The following is a 16,633-nucleotide window of genomic DNA, read 5'->3' on the forward strand; positions in this document are numbered from 1 at the left end:
ACGACAGCACGCAAACAGACGAAAGATTCACTCTAGTGCCACTCTTTTTTTCGTTCTTTCGTTTAACGAAACACGCGGGGAATGCGTTATGCGAACGCGCCAAAAAAGCGCAACTTTCCGCCGTTCATTAGCGAGAATATAACGCTCAGTGGAATGCGCTAGAGTGTGACGAAATTTCAAGATTATTCGTCGGTTAATTGCAAGCGGGCTGCACTTTAACAGTTTGTACGTTGAAATTTCGAGAATTAAATAATTGTGCAGAAAGATGTTGATTTCATATTATATATATATATGAAATATATATATATATATATACACATTTTTTTCATTTATAAACTAATTCAGAAAACCAATTTCCAGATTGGTAAAAATCGATATACGGACTGACGGACTCCGAGACATGCGAAATGGTCATTTTCTGTATAATGTGCCGAGTTTGCAGTTTATGAGAGTCGAATGTTCCCTTGTGAGTCAGACCGAGCCTGCCTCGTGCCGATGGGAGCTAACTGTTCCCGTTAATGGATTTGACAAGATTGAATTATAGACCGCGCCGTCGTCCGTCTGTCCGTCGTCAGCAATATCAACCGGGGCCCGAGGGGTCCCGTATATATACCAATGCCCCATTCGAAAGTAATGAACCGAGGGGGGGACGTACAGTTTGAGTGGACACACGCGACCGCTGCCGATAATTGGACCGCGCGTCGGAAATTTCGTGTCGATTTATCGCTCAGCCGCGGAAAAAGCGACTCTGACGGCAACATGAGGGTTGCAGAGGGATGGCGAGAAGTCGGTCGATCGGGGGAAGGTGGCGATAATGAAACGACGAGGTTTATTGCTGGCGACTTCCTCGAGGAGAAAATGGCAGTCCTCAGTGCCCAGTCTAAAGCTTCCAGGAGAGTGGCCGTTCCGATGGATTACCAATCTAATCGAATGTTTGCTGCGAAAGGTTTATCGTGGTTCTCTCTATTTTTCTCATACTCTCTTTGATTTTGATAATAAGCTCAAAATATATCGAGTAGATTAATACTGCTAGGCAGGCATTAAACCAATATATGTTGGATAGAAAGAATTTTTTATGGATTTTTATAAATTTATTATTGGATTTGTAAAAATAGATTATTCGGTAAATTATTTAATATGTTATTATGCATATAATAATTTGTGTTAATTATTGCATAAAAAATTGTCTTACATATAGATGCATTCTTAAGTAATATATCTGTCTTTAATAAGATTTCTGTATTTTTTGTTACAGGTAAGAATTACATGTGATATGGAGTAGAACAATGTGTCGGACAATCATCATTCATCAATGAGTCATTATACATGTATGTTTAATTAATTGTAATTTTAGAAAAAAGGTTTTGCTAGTTGTGTCTGAGTGAAAGAAGATATACGAATGTATGACGGTACAACGAGATTAATATTTTAAAAGATCATAAATATAAATATTATAATGATATCGAAAAATCAGGAAAGCGGACCCCTGACAAACCGTTGCTTTTCTGGCGGAAATATATATGAATAGCACGCATAAGATACGATCGCATAAACTAACAGACAGCGCGGCGTATCTCCGAGAGGAGCAGAACCTCTCTTAGTAATTACGGACGCTGTCTAATTTCTCAGAGAGAATTAGGACAGTCGGCATTTCCTTAAGAGAATGAGATCCGAAGTGAGACGTTCGGTGGCAGTATTTCAGTTACTTTCATTAGACCTTCGTTGGAAAAGGGAAGGAAAAGAACAAAGAGGCCAGGATCTACTGTGGGTAGGGCTTTGACCTTAATTGAATTTTCTTGAAAGATCTATTTGATATTTTCCTCGATCATGACAATCCTCTGCAAAAGTGTTCTTTTTGAAAATTTAAATAAAAAGTACAGACCTTTAGAATATAAGCAGAGTGACTTTGCAATTTCTAAAATTTGTCTTAAATATATTTACATATCAAATGTAAAATCATAATAATAATTCTTCATTAATTAAAAAAATTTTAAATACTAGTTAATTATTCGAGTGACTTAGACATTACGTTTTATCGAAAAATTGAGAAAACATTGCGCTAAGATAATTATCAAGAGACCTTGGGCTTCAAGATAAATAATAGGGGCGAACTGAAAACTTTTTCTGAACTGCTACTACCCCCTAGATTCGTTATCCATAACTTCCTTGTTTCCACTCCCTTATTCTCAAGAGACGTAAGTTTCGAGTTTCCCGTTAAAACGCCGGCCGTACACGCAGGTCGGCGTAAAAATTGCCACGGAGACCGGACCGAAGGGAGAGGTCGAAGGAAAAACTTTACTTTTCCGTTTCCAGATGGTAACCGGAAACGCGCGCGCGAATGCGGTAATCTCGGGCGTACGATCGAACTTACGAACGCGCCGAGACCTCTGCACGCGATAATAACGCCCCTAAATTGGGGTAGCGCGGTGGCGCGAAGACCGGGTGTCCGTGTGTACGGCGCGCGCGGCGCCCTGTGCGCGCCCCAATGCCCGAAAGTTCTGTCTTTTATTATCGTACTAAGATTACATGTTCTCGCGCAAACTTGCAAGCTTAACCGTAAAGGAAGTCGTACCGGTACCGCCGAGAAGTAGATTTCGCTTGGTCGACTCATCTAACTGCAGTTGCGGATCCGTTCGGCTCTGTTTGCAGTATTTCGGCGCTTTCGAAGGCGTTGCAGCCCCTCGTCGTAATAGGTCGAGTCTATTAGGAGGAGCGATAGTAACACTGGGCTGAAAATTAGACTCCAACATTTCCCAGCGGTAACGCTTGTTTCAGAGTTAACGTTCCGCATTGACAACTCGAACCGTGATAATGTGAGGGTACCGAAAATTATAATTGAAAATTGACCTAAATTTTACTGAAATGTAATATGATAATTTATAAAGTTAAAGAATAAAGAAAACTATTTCTCTTTATTAAGCAACGGTAAAAAGTAATGAAAATTCCAGATATAACATCCGCCGCTGCTCGCGTCCAAATATTTTCATTACAGTAACCCGAGCGTTTTTATTATGGCGTAAACAACCCCTATGCTTTCTATACTTTTCGCCTAGAAGGGTGCTGAAAAATATTAACGTGTTTATAAATAGTGGGAGGTACGCGATAACTGAATCGGTAATTGAATCGATTTCGACGCTTCAAGCAAGATTGCCAATGTTCGCGGTTGTGTATATCGCGCAGCAGCTTATTATTGTTTGATTACCCTATAGGAGTTTGTGATATTTCGTAAGCAAGCAAAGGGTTGCGACGAGATTGGATAGGCAAACGCGCTGCCTAACCGAACGATCGCTTACGTACGAAGTGATTGCACGTCTCTGTGCACGTGCATCCGCGCGTGCAGCTGCTCAAAGTCAGATTTGGCGCACCGCATATTGGGAGATTTTTCTTACATACATTTATTCTACATCAACAAATCTAAAAAGTAACGTCAAACAGACTTTAGAGGTACTTAATTTTAGAGCACCATGCAGATGTTATTAAATTATTACTTTGTGTTGTTTGTTTCAAGAAATTTTTTTAATCATTGATGTTTTATTATCTTTTCATAGAAATATAGAATTTTTGCACGTTTTTAAATGAAATGCAAACAATCATGTAAGTGAAATATTCTTTTTAATAATTCTCACTTATTATTATTTCTATTTTTTTGTAATAACTTTTTGTATAATAATTAAAAAATATATTTTATTAATATATATATATATATATATATATATATATAAATATTTATATTTATTTATTTATTTATTTATTTAATGTGTTTATTGAAGAATTTATTGAATTTAAGCATTATATGCCAAATAATTTTTATGCGAAGGAAATTTCGCAAAGCGTTCAAACATTTGTCACCCATCAGCTGTTCAGAATGGAGCTGGCGGAATTTACCTTTTCGCGTTCTTCGCCAAACGTACAATTTCGTCTATCGGCCATGCACGTATCCCATTTCGCGTACAGTAAACAGCTCTAAATAGAAATCATCTATCCCGTGCGATATCGGAACGCGATATAGCAAGTGGCGAGCTAGCCGGCTAGCGCAGCTGCTTGAGATGTTTCCGCCTTTCACGACTACAAAGTTATACTTTATGTAGAGGTTACTAGAGCGATAGAGGTTCCCGACTGGCAACCAACGAAAGGATCTCTGTCCCGGGAAACTTCCGCATGCTATATCAAACAGGCAAGAACCCATCCGTCCCATGGCTGTCGCATTTCCGCACGAGCTCAGAGAGAGAGAGAGAGAGAGAGAGAGAGAGAGAGAGAGAGAGAGAGAGAGAGAGAGTATCCTCGAGATTTCTTTTTCCATCTATCGAGTCGACATATCGGGGACGATATATTGGCCGCGCTTTGACAATACACTTCCACAACGTGTCGGGAAAATCTGCACATGCCGAGTATCGAGGTATCGATGCAGGAGGAAGCTGTGGAAGACACGCGATTCGTTGTGCCTGCGCGAATAACGCTTTCAAATATCGTCAAATGGAAATTCTTATGGATAAGTTCCGTGTCGTATTTTATACTCTTCTATATTGCTTCTATATTACGTTTTATATTTCCGCAAAATAGCCTTCAATGACGAGAAGATATTTTTATCTTAATGTCGGTTCTATTTTTAATATCAAAGGAGATTTTTATACGATTAAATTTTTTTAAAATTTTTCAGTAGATCAATTTCAGTCGAGAAACGAAATGCTTTTCGACCGAGTGTAACAATTTCACCGATGTCACTTCCGGTAAGGATGTAATGATTTGTTAATTCAACGACAAGGTGTATAACCATTACGTGAGAGGCGATCGTAAGGAAGTTGGACGGAGGGAACGTAGAAGAGAATCTCCGGTAACAAGTAGCAGAAGCTAATCGCCATGGGAATCATTATCGTTTTTCCGCTTTATGGACAACGATCAGCGTGGATTTGAGATAGCATGGCACCCAAATGGGCCGTAGAACGTAAAACCCACTACACACCTCGTATCTGGAAGTTGAAGCATCACGATTAATCCTTTAACCGGAATTACTTTCAGCTTTATAAGAAAAATTGCATCGCCACTTCATTTTATCTAATGGCGAATCCATCACCCCGAAGTAATGGATCATCCTGTCCATTAAGCATAATCATAAAAAGCGAAAAGGGAACGGTTCTCTTAATTGATTCTAATAATAGCATACTTAGAACGTTCTATTAATGCCGAAAATGTGCTCGCGAGAATCAAAGATCGCGAGCGATGAAAGTGCTTCTTCTCGACTCCGCAAATATCATTTGATGGAAGAGATCTTTCTTTATCATAATAATAATAAGAAGCACTTTTGCCGGTGTCAGGAGACGCAAGCGATGTAATCCACAAAGATTCGCGGTCGAGTTCGCTAACTCGCGGAAAAGGTAGGGTTTACACGTGTAAACATGTGTACGTATGGAGCCCGGTTGGCTCGTACAAGGCGTGCACAAGGATAACCGAAGCAAAGGAGTCGCTGCTGTTTCTCTCGGTCCTTGCGGTTAGGAGAAACACGGGTACTGTTCATCCAGCCACTGGCGACTCGTTTCCGTCTGTTGCTTCCTCTCTCCCTCTCTCCTCCACCCCTCTCTCTCCCTTTCTCTCTTTCTCTCCTTCGGCGACCTATTCCCTTTTACACGGGAGCCTTATTTTGACGTGAATTAAATACCTCGGAGACGCTTATGTGCCACCGCAACCTCGCGCTCGCTCGCGCGAGCGAGCGCCTTTTTGCCCGACTCTCTTTTCCCTCGTTCCCGCTGCGCGCCGACAAGAGTAGCCGAGCACTCGCTTTCGTCGTCGTCGTCGTCGTCGTCGTGAAATAATTATGACGCTCGTTTCCCAGTCCACAGGCCAAACGGAATCTCGATGTAACCGCGACGAAATGCAATTAACCCCCCCCCCCCCGGTATCATAACCCGATTACTCCCTCGCCCCTTTTGCGCGCGGCGTGTTCCAGGGACTGTCCGTCCCTTTGAGCAGCGTGCACTTATCCCTCACGAAAACTTGATCTTCTTTCGTAGTTTCGAATTTTTCGGAGTTAACTCTGTATCATTACCAGAGACCAGGTTATCACGGCGCAATTCTCTGACGTAAGCCACCCTATCAGAAGTTTTAATCTTAGAATTATTTATATTGCCGTTTCTTGTCTATCACTCTCACGTCTAATGCAAGGAATGATGCGAGGAATGACAAAGGAAATTATTTATTTAACATACAAAAGAAATATATAATGACTTCATTATTTTCCTCAGTAAAGAAAAATCAAATGTCACTGAAAATTTTCTCTAATTAAGTCATTCCTCTCATTTGCTACTACCTCTCTCTATTTGTCCGACAATAAATTTGACACACAATTCACTATTGCGATATAATTCTATTCTCGCCCTTATCCCTCGTATCCGTCATAAATAGTTTATCTCCTTATTTCGCACAACATCTCGCGGACTGGCCTCGTGCTCGTGCTCGTATCTGTAGTTTTTGCGCGCTACAGCGTGACGAGTCGACACGCGCTTGTCGTAAAGCTCGCGTCATAAATGTATCGTGAAAAGTGGAAACGAAAATAGTTTTGACACATCGTTAACCGTTGACTGAGCGCGCGCGCACACGCCGCGTAAAAGCCCGGTGTATAACCTCGACTTATAACTTATAAGAAGCGTCCTGGCCGGTCGCCAGGTCCATTCGCCGATGGCTGCCACCAGATTTATGTTTGAGTAATATCCGCCTCGCTCGCCACGCACACGCATGGGGATCAGATGGTCGCTCTCGTTTCTGAAATAAAGGACGGTACTTTTGGGAACGATTGACGTCTAATTCTCGTACGCTTAGATGGGAAAGGAAGAATACTCGCGGTATTTTTAAAAGACACAGTCCAAAAGTAACAATAAACGAACAGCGTATATATATGAAGTGAACAGCTGGGATACGTTTTTTTTTTTTTTTTTTTTTCTCGATCAACTTCCTCCTGATGACGCGGAACGGAATACGGCGATATTCTCCGCGATTCTTCAAGTTCGCGGAGAAAATTTTGCCGAGCGTGCCGAGTTTCCGCGTGCGGCAAAAGGGATCGGGCCCTTAAGCCAAATCGAAGGAGCCAGTTCGAGCGTGAACGAAGAAGTTCCGGGTTCTGCCTTCCGGCTCAAAGCTTCCTCCCGCCTCTCGCGAGCTTCCGCTTGAACGGCAGATAGGACGGCTTGTTACACTGATTTACTTACAGGACCAGTGCTTGGTTCGTTACCTGTCCCCGAGACTCTCTGTAATATTATAAGGAAGTCGACGTGTGTGTGTGTGTGTGTGTGTGTGTGTATGTGGATATATACGTATACGATGAGTATTCGCCGCGGGGTTGAAATTTCGCACGCGGATATATCCGCGGCGTTCTCTGGAAACCGGTGAAAGAATGAACTTACCGGCAAATTGAAACGTTAAATTTATTTTGCCCAGGACTTGTTATCGCTGGATATTTCTGGGAACGGATATGGGTTTTCAGCGGAATTCTGGCTACGAGATCGTCAGTTCTCGTTTTCATTCGGCTGATGGCGCCCGCGCTATTTTTCCACGACGTTATATTTAATTTCCTATTTAATTCTGAGCCATATATGACGATAGGACAAAGTTTCCATCTCAGTGAAGCGTTTTACTGAAGTATCAGAAAAATATTTCTACTGATTATGAAGATAGAATTGAAGTATTTTTCCAAAGCATTTACATAAAATACTAGCGTTTTATTATTAGTCTAAATTGATCAAAATCAAGAAGGGAACTTGAATATAATTTTCTTGTTACTAAGATTATAAAATATTACATATTTTCTTCATTCCCGCTATTTCTCTTGCAATATATTTGTACGTATTCTATTTTTTTTATTTCTTTAAATTCTACTTATTAATAATTATAATATTAGTATTACAATTATAAAATTGATAAACAATTTCAATTATCTTTTTTTCGTATAATTCTCATAAAACTTGCAATTGTATATTTCTTATTTCTTATTTCTTAAAATAACTTGTACAAATTTAATAGAATGACACTTTAATAATCAAATAAAATAATATTTATTATACTCTATACTGTTATTTCGCGTTGTTTGTCCTTCACCGGCCGTCGATAGTGCCATCCTCGACGGTCCTTAAGGTCTTGATCAAGCGGTACATTATCTCCCGGCGAAATAAAAGCGGGCATGCTGTATTTCTAGAGGTGGCATTGCTATACCTCGCTAGAGCGATGCCGGAAGGGGACGGCGGCGGCGGCGGCGGCGGCGGCGGCGGTGTAAAATGTGAGCCCATAACTATCCGGCTCGGTATATCCTTCGGTAACGTTATCTATCCCCGCGGTTAAGCCAGACGCAGACGTAACGGCGTTCCTCCGCCGGCGGTCGACCTAATCCGCAAATCCCGGGACACGTCCCGATCCATTGCCCCGGATATCCCTCGCACGGGTGGAAGTTGCCGCCAGCAGCTTGCGGTAAAAGCTCGGCCGGACGGCTTCCCTTCGTTATTGATACAACCTTGACTCTTCCTCGAGCGCGAAGGTAGGAGAGAGCTTCCGTGCGGCTGACGTGGACTTCGCGACGATAACGACGTGTCTTGCGTCGTTGAGTTAGAGTATCCGTTCCTCTCATCGTCGCACCTTACCCGCACGCTTCGTGCCTCTCCGCTCTCGCTACGGAAGCGCGGATACACGCTTGTTTCATTTCAAACGTGGCAAATGCAGCTACAAAGAACGCCCTCGAAATAACAGGCCGGCGAAAATAAAGAGGGGGGGAAAAAAGCACAGCTTTTTTTCTGAGAGAGCGGTTACCGACATGTGAAAGATATATATTTTTTAGAAAAACATATATTTAGTGTATACGTGTGTGTAAGTTAAAGGAAGAAAATTATTCGTAGATGTGTATTATTTTATATAAAGAAAGAAGACATCGATTTTTTGGCATTTATTTTGCATTATAATGTTATAATGTCAAACGAATAGAAGTCAATTAAAAAAAAAAACTCAAAATATTGTATATTTACTTTAATGCACTTTCCAAGATCCATAATGTACTCGCTACTCCCTACGAATAGGTAGGGAGTACACTTATTTAGTCGTAGTCACGAGCTCCCGGAAGTAGATCGCGAGGGTAAACACGCGTGCGCGAAATTAAAGAACTTTTAATTAACCTCGGTTGAGGCGCCGTGTGTAATCTCCCCTTTCGTTTCCGCTGGCGTAACCGGGCGATTTACAGACTCCGATTAATAGGGGCGCGCGTCACATTTTCGTCCTCCGAGGAGACGCTCTCGCGGATCCTTATCGGGCGCGAGAATTACGTGGAAGTTCTCGGGTGCGATGTTCGACCGAATAACTTCTGATCTCTGAAGGCGACGGGTGCCACGAGCACCGGCAGGATACGAGGCGTAGTTACTTACTACGCCGAAATGAGTTTCGCCGGGGCGAGAGAAACGAACTTCGCGGATCGATTTTATCAGCTGCCATTCGTCGATGAGATTAATCGATGGTAATGCCGTAAAGAGAGCACCGTCGCGGTTATTAGCTCGGCAAGTCGGCTTAATGGCATACCTAGTCCGGGTACTCGACTCCCTCGCAACTGTAAGGCACATTCCGCCCTCCGCGTTCTCCATTCTACTCTCTGTTATCCGCCTTTCCTCTTAGTACCTCGTCGTCCCCGCAGAGCCGGTGAATTTGCAATTCTGATAAAGCAAGTGCACTCGTAGAACACAAGCGAGAGCACCGATGTTAAGCACACATCGGTCAATATTATTGCACGATATTGTTATCCAACAACGTTCGTTTAATGTCCGTTGATATCCAAGTTTTTCGCACGTACAAAATTACAAAGAGTATTGTATACTTTTATTTAATTCTTAGCTATAAATTGTTATAAAAACTGACATATATACTGACATTTTGAAGGGAAGACATTTTTCAGATATGGAAGATAAAATCACGGATTAAAAGAGCACATAATTCAATAATGATTTTCGTTTAAAGTACATAGAAATTTAATTCGAGTTATGAAAGAAGCAATTATTAATTTTTCTGCACTAAATGCTGAATAATATATTTGAATAATAATAAAAACAAATTATTATTTGTATAACAATCTTTTCTTTTTAGACAATTCTTTCTAATAAGTCAATCTTCGGCAGCGACAAAGTTAGACAATATCAGTGCATCAATATTTATCATACGGATTACTGGTGGTACGTTAACATTGATACTATATAGTTGCAATCATGTCGCCTAAAAGATACACATCGTGAAGTTATTTGGATGTTCGCAGAAGATTAAGACGCGGAACAATTGGAGAAACTCTACAGACGCTATATCGGGCAAGAAGTAATGTACGGAATAACTGGGATCTCGATTAAAAACGCCCCCTCTAAGACTTAGCGAGGGGAAGAGAGAGAGAGAGAGAGAGAGAGACAGCTCTAAATTAATATTCTACTGAACTCAAACAAGCGCACAGAAATTCTCCTTGGATGCGCTAAGGAACTCGCTGCGGCTGTCTCGAGGGACTCATTAAGAGATTTCGACCGGATCAAGATGGGCTGCGGTAATTGCAGTTTTCGGCATTAATTAGTATCCACGGTAGACAGGCCTTCGCGAGAATTACTTGTTTTGTCAACGCCATCAGCCTCCGCGTTAGTTCGCTCCAAGCGCGTTCGATATAATGGCTTTCCATTTTACATTTTCATTAATTTACAATCTCAGATTACTTATATATTGTCAATGACAGCGAAGAATATTATTCAAATTATTTTCATCAAACTGTCCTTGGACCTTTCATCGTTAAATTTCATAATTATAACGACGCAGATAAGTGTAACCCTGAAAATATACATCGTAAAGACATACATATTAAATACAAACAATTTAATTTAATGACATTTCTTGCGATTTAAAGATTTACATGAGTAACTGAAAATGCAAATTGAATTCGAGTCATTTGCTTTCAAAATTACACGGATTGAGTATAAACGACGATTATGGATTTTTATGATTTTATGATTATGCGCAACGTGCCCAATGAGAAGGGTAATGTATTAAAAACCAAAAACATAATAATATATTATTTCAAAAAACTGTGATACGGGAATGATTATATATGCGTAACGTTTATCTTCAAAATATCGAGGGTAATCATGTTTCGTCGGAAGGACGCGTCACTTAGTGCGCCACTCGTTTCACAAATGAGCATCGTGATTTTCATGCGCGTCGCATTGAGATTCGTCAGAGGACAAGGACCCTCCGTTCGCGGCGGGATCCTCCGAAGGGCGCAAAAAGGGGAGTGTCGCCCGCGCCTTGTACTTACCAGGGCACCGCAGTCTAATCAGTCGGCGGCGAATCGATGGGTTTAATTAAGGAAACGTCTTACAGCGCGCGCGGACCCGGTCGTAAAGCCCGAATGTACACAGTGGTGCACGTGCAGGGTATGCGTGTATTTGTGTGTGTGTGTTTTTATACGTGTGCATGTGTGTACACAGGTGCGGCCGCAACCTTTGCATGTGCATACAGTTTCGGTGCAGGCAGACGGTGGGGCAAACTCGGCGCTCATTCGGGCTGCTTTGCGAAGCGCCTAAGCACCTATCGACCTCCAACGATGTTCCACGGCTCTTCGTAAGGTAGCTTCCACCATCTTGCCACTTGGGCGCGGTATACACCCGTATTTCCCCCTCGCACAGAATACTATCCAGAACTACTGCACGTATCTCTCTGTACTTTGTTAACAATATTATTCGTTACTGTATAATGTTTATATTTTATTTATCATTCCGGCTTACTCGATCCATCTAACGAAAACGATAATCATGATAATTACGATATTAAAATAGTATCGATCAAAAAGCGATTGCTATTAATATTTATTATTACGCTTCGTCATATCGTAACCCTAATTTCACCCTCGAAAACGCATACGTAAGCGCAAGCCTCGCCCTACGAATTATATCAAGATGCGCACGAAGCCTTCACGGGACCTCGGCTGGGAATGATTCGATGCGTCAGGACAGCGGATTGAGCTGTTAGATTGGATTCTGCCGATCCCACCTCGATAGCAAGCCGACCGATTATTAACACGCGTCCGTATACGAGAGCGAGAGGAGGCGCGTGCATGCATACACGCACGCGTGCGTGAAGTCGATCCCAATGGTATCGTCTGCTTTCCCACGAACGTTCCACATAGCGCGAAGAAGACGAAGAGGAAACGCATGGAGAGCTAATCCGCTTAGATCTCGTCCGACACGCAATATGCAACGTCTCTCTCTCTTTCTCCCTCTCTCTCTCTCTCTCTCTCTTAAACATTGACACGCAATCATCACGCGGTGTGGAATATGTGGCAAGCCACCGGCCGCGGTGGAAATCGTGGAAAATTATGATTTGCACGCCCGTCACACGCCGGTTTCGGCCGGTGATTCATCGAGGAATATAATAAAAGAGAAGAAAGGAGGGAACGAAAGAGAGAGAGAGAGAGAGAGAGAGAGAGAGAGAGAGAAATGGAGCTAATTTCGAGGCACTTTTAGGATATGAGAAAATACGTATTATGTCGATGATGAATGGGATGTACATCATGCATCATCGTAGAATATGAGATTGGTAATTGATTCAGCGCATTATTAAGGACTCTTTAATTATATCAAAAAGCAGGATTGCTCTGGGACCAAACAATTATCCTGGGATACGATTACGATACACAAATAGATGTGTATAACACAATTGTATTAAGTAATGCAAGGGATTTTTAGTTGTCAAAATTTATCAATTTTTCTTGCGCTTCATCCATCGTTAACAAGTTTACACGCTATTGGAAAATGAATATTTCGATAATTAGTTTCGATGTGCCGAACTCGCCGAATTTTTAATTAACCTTCCCGCCGATCTTTTGTACATGCAGAATGTGACCCCGTCACGATTCGATACATCGCGACACCGGCGCTCGTTCGTTAAAGTCGATGCATTGAGGATCTCGTTAATTAGAAATTATTATTTCGGACGTGTTTTGAACGGGAGCCGACGAAGGGGGAACCACACTTCGGCACCAATGCGGTCGCCATGCCGGCAGTGTCTGATCGTCAAATATTTTTCGAGGGAGAGCGTTATTAGTGGACTTCAATATCCTGCACCAACCGGTGCCTTCGGGCTGTTCCACGCAGTTTGATGCCGGATATGAGCAACCAATGTCACGACCCTGACAACGACGATAAGCGCGATACGAGCTGAACTTTCCGCTATTCTGGCAGCTGTCGTCTACTTGGGAGGGAAGTTGCGAAGTTATTCGTAAAATTAATCGGCTCTTCGGCATCCATCCATCCATCCATCCATCCATCCATCGTCCATCAATTTTTTCGCACGCGTATATTTTCATAATTCGCTGAACGTCAAATTGACGCTCGAAAGATTTGTATCTTATTCAACGTATAAATAACACGATGTAGCAAGAGCTAACTGCTTCGATTTCTCTCAGAAATTATTATTAATGGAAAAGACTCCACCAGAAAAAATAAAAGAACAGCGAGATATAGAAATTAAATAATGTTTGCAGTAAACAATAAACAGAATTTGTCACTATATATTTGAAGGATAATATTCCTAGTCTGTAGTACACAAGAGCTATACACTCGAAAGCTACCAATACGTTTCATATCACATAATGCTAAAATAATCAGATCATGGTTGCGTTGAACATGCCATATCGTATCCGCTAATTATATGGTACACGTTAATTACGTATAATTTCTCCGTATTTACCAATCTCATGATAAGCCAGCCCCACTGTGCTTTCCACCCGATCAAACCGTATTCCTGCTTATAATACCGTCCACAGGTAGGGGTTCTCACTCGTATGCTGAATCAATCAATATTATATAATATATTATTATATATTCAGCGCGAGTTCTTTTCGGCCAAAACTTATTGCCAAATAATATTGTCACACGAGTGTTTTTAAATTGCAAAATAACAAATACGCTCTGATGAAGAAATTAGAATTTACTTTTTAATCTGTATCTTCTTGGTCACGCATGTGTCGATTAAAACGTGTGATAAAAATGCCAGTTAATTACACGTATCCTTTTATGCGTATCCTTTTGTATCCTTGCTTTCAAGCGCAAAAACAAGCTCGATCGTAGACAATGACTGACAGTACGGTCGATTGAGAACTTTCATTCGCGGTACGATTGGCTCATGCGTTCCGAAATTAAGAGTCGTTAGTTGAATAACTATCGACTGACAAAATAGCCAACCACCGCGTATGCGTACAGGAAATGGGTCGGCAACGGTGCGAAGCGGCGCGGTGAGACCCGCGTTTCCGGCCGTCTCCACTCACAAAGCCCGCCCGTGAATATTGTATATGGCAAAACGTGCGTATATCGAACCTATCTACTATGTATGTGCGTGCGTATATCTATATCCCAGGGGGGAGGCGGGGGACAGCAGGGTACGCCTTTGCGTTTCACGCGTCGGTTCACGTCGCGCCTGGGCGGCCGGTTTATATCGACACTGATGTCTCAATTAGAAGCAGCTGGCATCTCCCCCTTCTCCGGAAGAGGGCCTGTCTGGTTCCCGCGCGCGGCCTCGGAGTGCCCATTAAGAGAGTTCTTCCTTAACCCTATGATTTCGCTCGCCCTCCCGCGGAGCCCTGTAATTAGCGATCGAGTATCGACTTTAGTATGCGGCACGTCGACGTACGAGGTACGAGGGAAAAAAGGTAAGCGCCGAGAGAGAAAGAGAGAGGACGTATCGATGCGCAACACCGTGCCGGTGTTTGTGAAAATGAAAAGGGAAGACGCGAAGTCCCCGGCCGAAATTGCAATTAACATAACGGGTCTCGTTGCGCAACCTGCCGATTTCGCGAAAAGCGAAAAAAGAAAGGTCGCGAGGACCGGCTGTGCTATTTTATCTTTGGAGAGAGAGAGAGAGAGAGAGAGAGAGAGAGAGAGAGAGAGAGAGAGAATCCGGACTATAGATCTTTTACATTTGTAAGTCGCAAACTTATAAGGGGGATATGACCGTAATATCCTCAACGTTATTCGTTATTGGAGCTTTAACGTAATACGCGCCGGAAGAAGGAAAATGAATGTCGCGGAAAAGAAGGAGCAAACACGGGAATAAAAGCGTCCTCGCGCGAAATTTACAAGCGGCGCCGGATTACGCGCTCGGATCGCGCGAAAGGTGAGGCTTTCGCCACGGCAGTAAAGAGTTTATCCGGCTCGTTTGTCCGACACGAGAGAGTCGACTCGCGTGTCGAGAATAATCAGCCGCGATAAAACGTCAATGAAACCTTGCGGCTTTACCGCCGATTAAAACGGTTATTACGAGCGCGGCCGGCGAACGAGAGACCTGCGATATAGCGAAACACTGCGCCACTGCTGCCTGTATTATGCAGACTGGTGCACGCGCGATACGTATAATCATAGGGTTCACTCCGGCAGTACGGTTGTCTTGAAAATAACACTGGCTGAAAAACCGAATTATTCGTGAAACAATAAAAAAAAAAAAAAAAAATCGCATTCTTTCTGAGATACGAATTTTCGAAGGGTTTTAACGGTCCCTGGGCCGTTATTCGACATTTCGCGAGCGTTTCTCTTAAATACATAGTTAAATGAGAAAAGGCTTCTTTCTAAAACCGCACGGAAATTCCGCGATCTTGATTCGCCATTATTGCGATAGTTTCGTATAACGCTTCGCGAATACCAAATGTGAATAACGCGGCGAATCTGATTGCAATCAAGGGCAAATCCGTTGTGCAATTTGCGGAATTATTTCCGGACATTACGTTAGCCACACATAGCAGATATAAGAGAGGGAGGAGGAGGAGGAGGAGAAGGAGAAGGAGGAGGAGAACGGAGACTAATGGAAGAGGAGAGGAGAGGAGGATCGCGACCGGCGCGGCCGCGATCGCGCCGGAGTCGGACCGAAATGCAAAGCCGCTAATCTGATTCGGAGGCTCACGGAAGGCGATGTTAGCTTCTGGCCCGGTGGCTTCGCGTGGCCCGAGGCTGTGGCACGCGGATTCCCGTCAATTATACATTATAAACAGTCATAAATATGCAAACCGGTGGTGGCATGGCGATTGCGGCCGTCGCGACGCGGCCGTCTCCCACGCGGATTTGCAGCTTCGCTTTCTGAGCTTCTACGCAAAAGCCGGCCCGCGATCATGAGAGGGCCGTAAGCCCCGTTCCTTGATATACCTAATACCGTCTAAACAGAAACCACGATCCGCTAAGCTACGTCCCGAAATCCCCCGTCTCGATTTCTGATGGCAGATTTCTTGGCGGATTTCGAATTAATTATTTCTCAGTGATAATTTTCAGGGAGAGCCGATGTTAAATATTTTTTTTTTTTTAAATAAAACCTCGAGCTTAAATTTCGAGGGAGCTAAGCCTGTTCGAATTGCCTTGCGAGTAATAAGCTTTTGTCAAGTGTCTAGAAGAGTAAATCTGGTAAAATGGGAATATGCAGATAATCTAAACGTGATCGAATCTAGATAGAGAAACTAATCTATGCTTAATCGGGAAACATATGAATGTAAGACGTTAGGAGAGTTAATCTCGATAACGGGACTTTAATCGTGTGGACACTCCTCGCTTCTGTACTCCAATCAGCTTATCCGGATAAACGCGCTTCACGTCAGACGAGCAAATACATCTACAGC

General features: G+C 42.7%; 1 protein-coding gene across 4 annotated transcripts in view; it reads left to right on the plus strand.

Annotated features, from left to right (window-relative positions):
- Nucleotides 1-16,633, plus strand: part of pxb (putative Hedgehog signaling attenuator pxb) — a 347,458-nt gene that overhangs the window by 69,552 nt on the left and 261,273 nt on the right. Inside the window, exon 1 of one of the 4 annotated variants that reach the window (XM_089071038.1) lies at nucleotides 463-946. The exons of the other annotated variants lie outside the window; for them this stretch is intronic. The gene's annotated coding sequence lies outside the window, so the exon portion shown is untranslated. Of the gene's footprint in view, nucleotides 1-462; nucleotides 947-16,633 lie in introns of those variants that run through there. 4 annotated transcript variants of the gene reach the window in all.

This window comes from Pogonomyrmex barbatus, unplaced genomic scaffold, assembly GCF_055798465.1.
Source record: "Pogonomyrmex barbatus isolate J1 unplaced genomic scaffold, ASM5579846v1 scaffold11, whole genome shotgun sequence".
In the NCBI taxonomy this organism is placed as follows: domain Eukaryota; kingdom Metazoa; phylum Arthropoda; class Insecta; order Hymenoptera; family Formicidae; genus Pogonomyrmex; species Pogonomyrmex barbatus.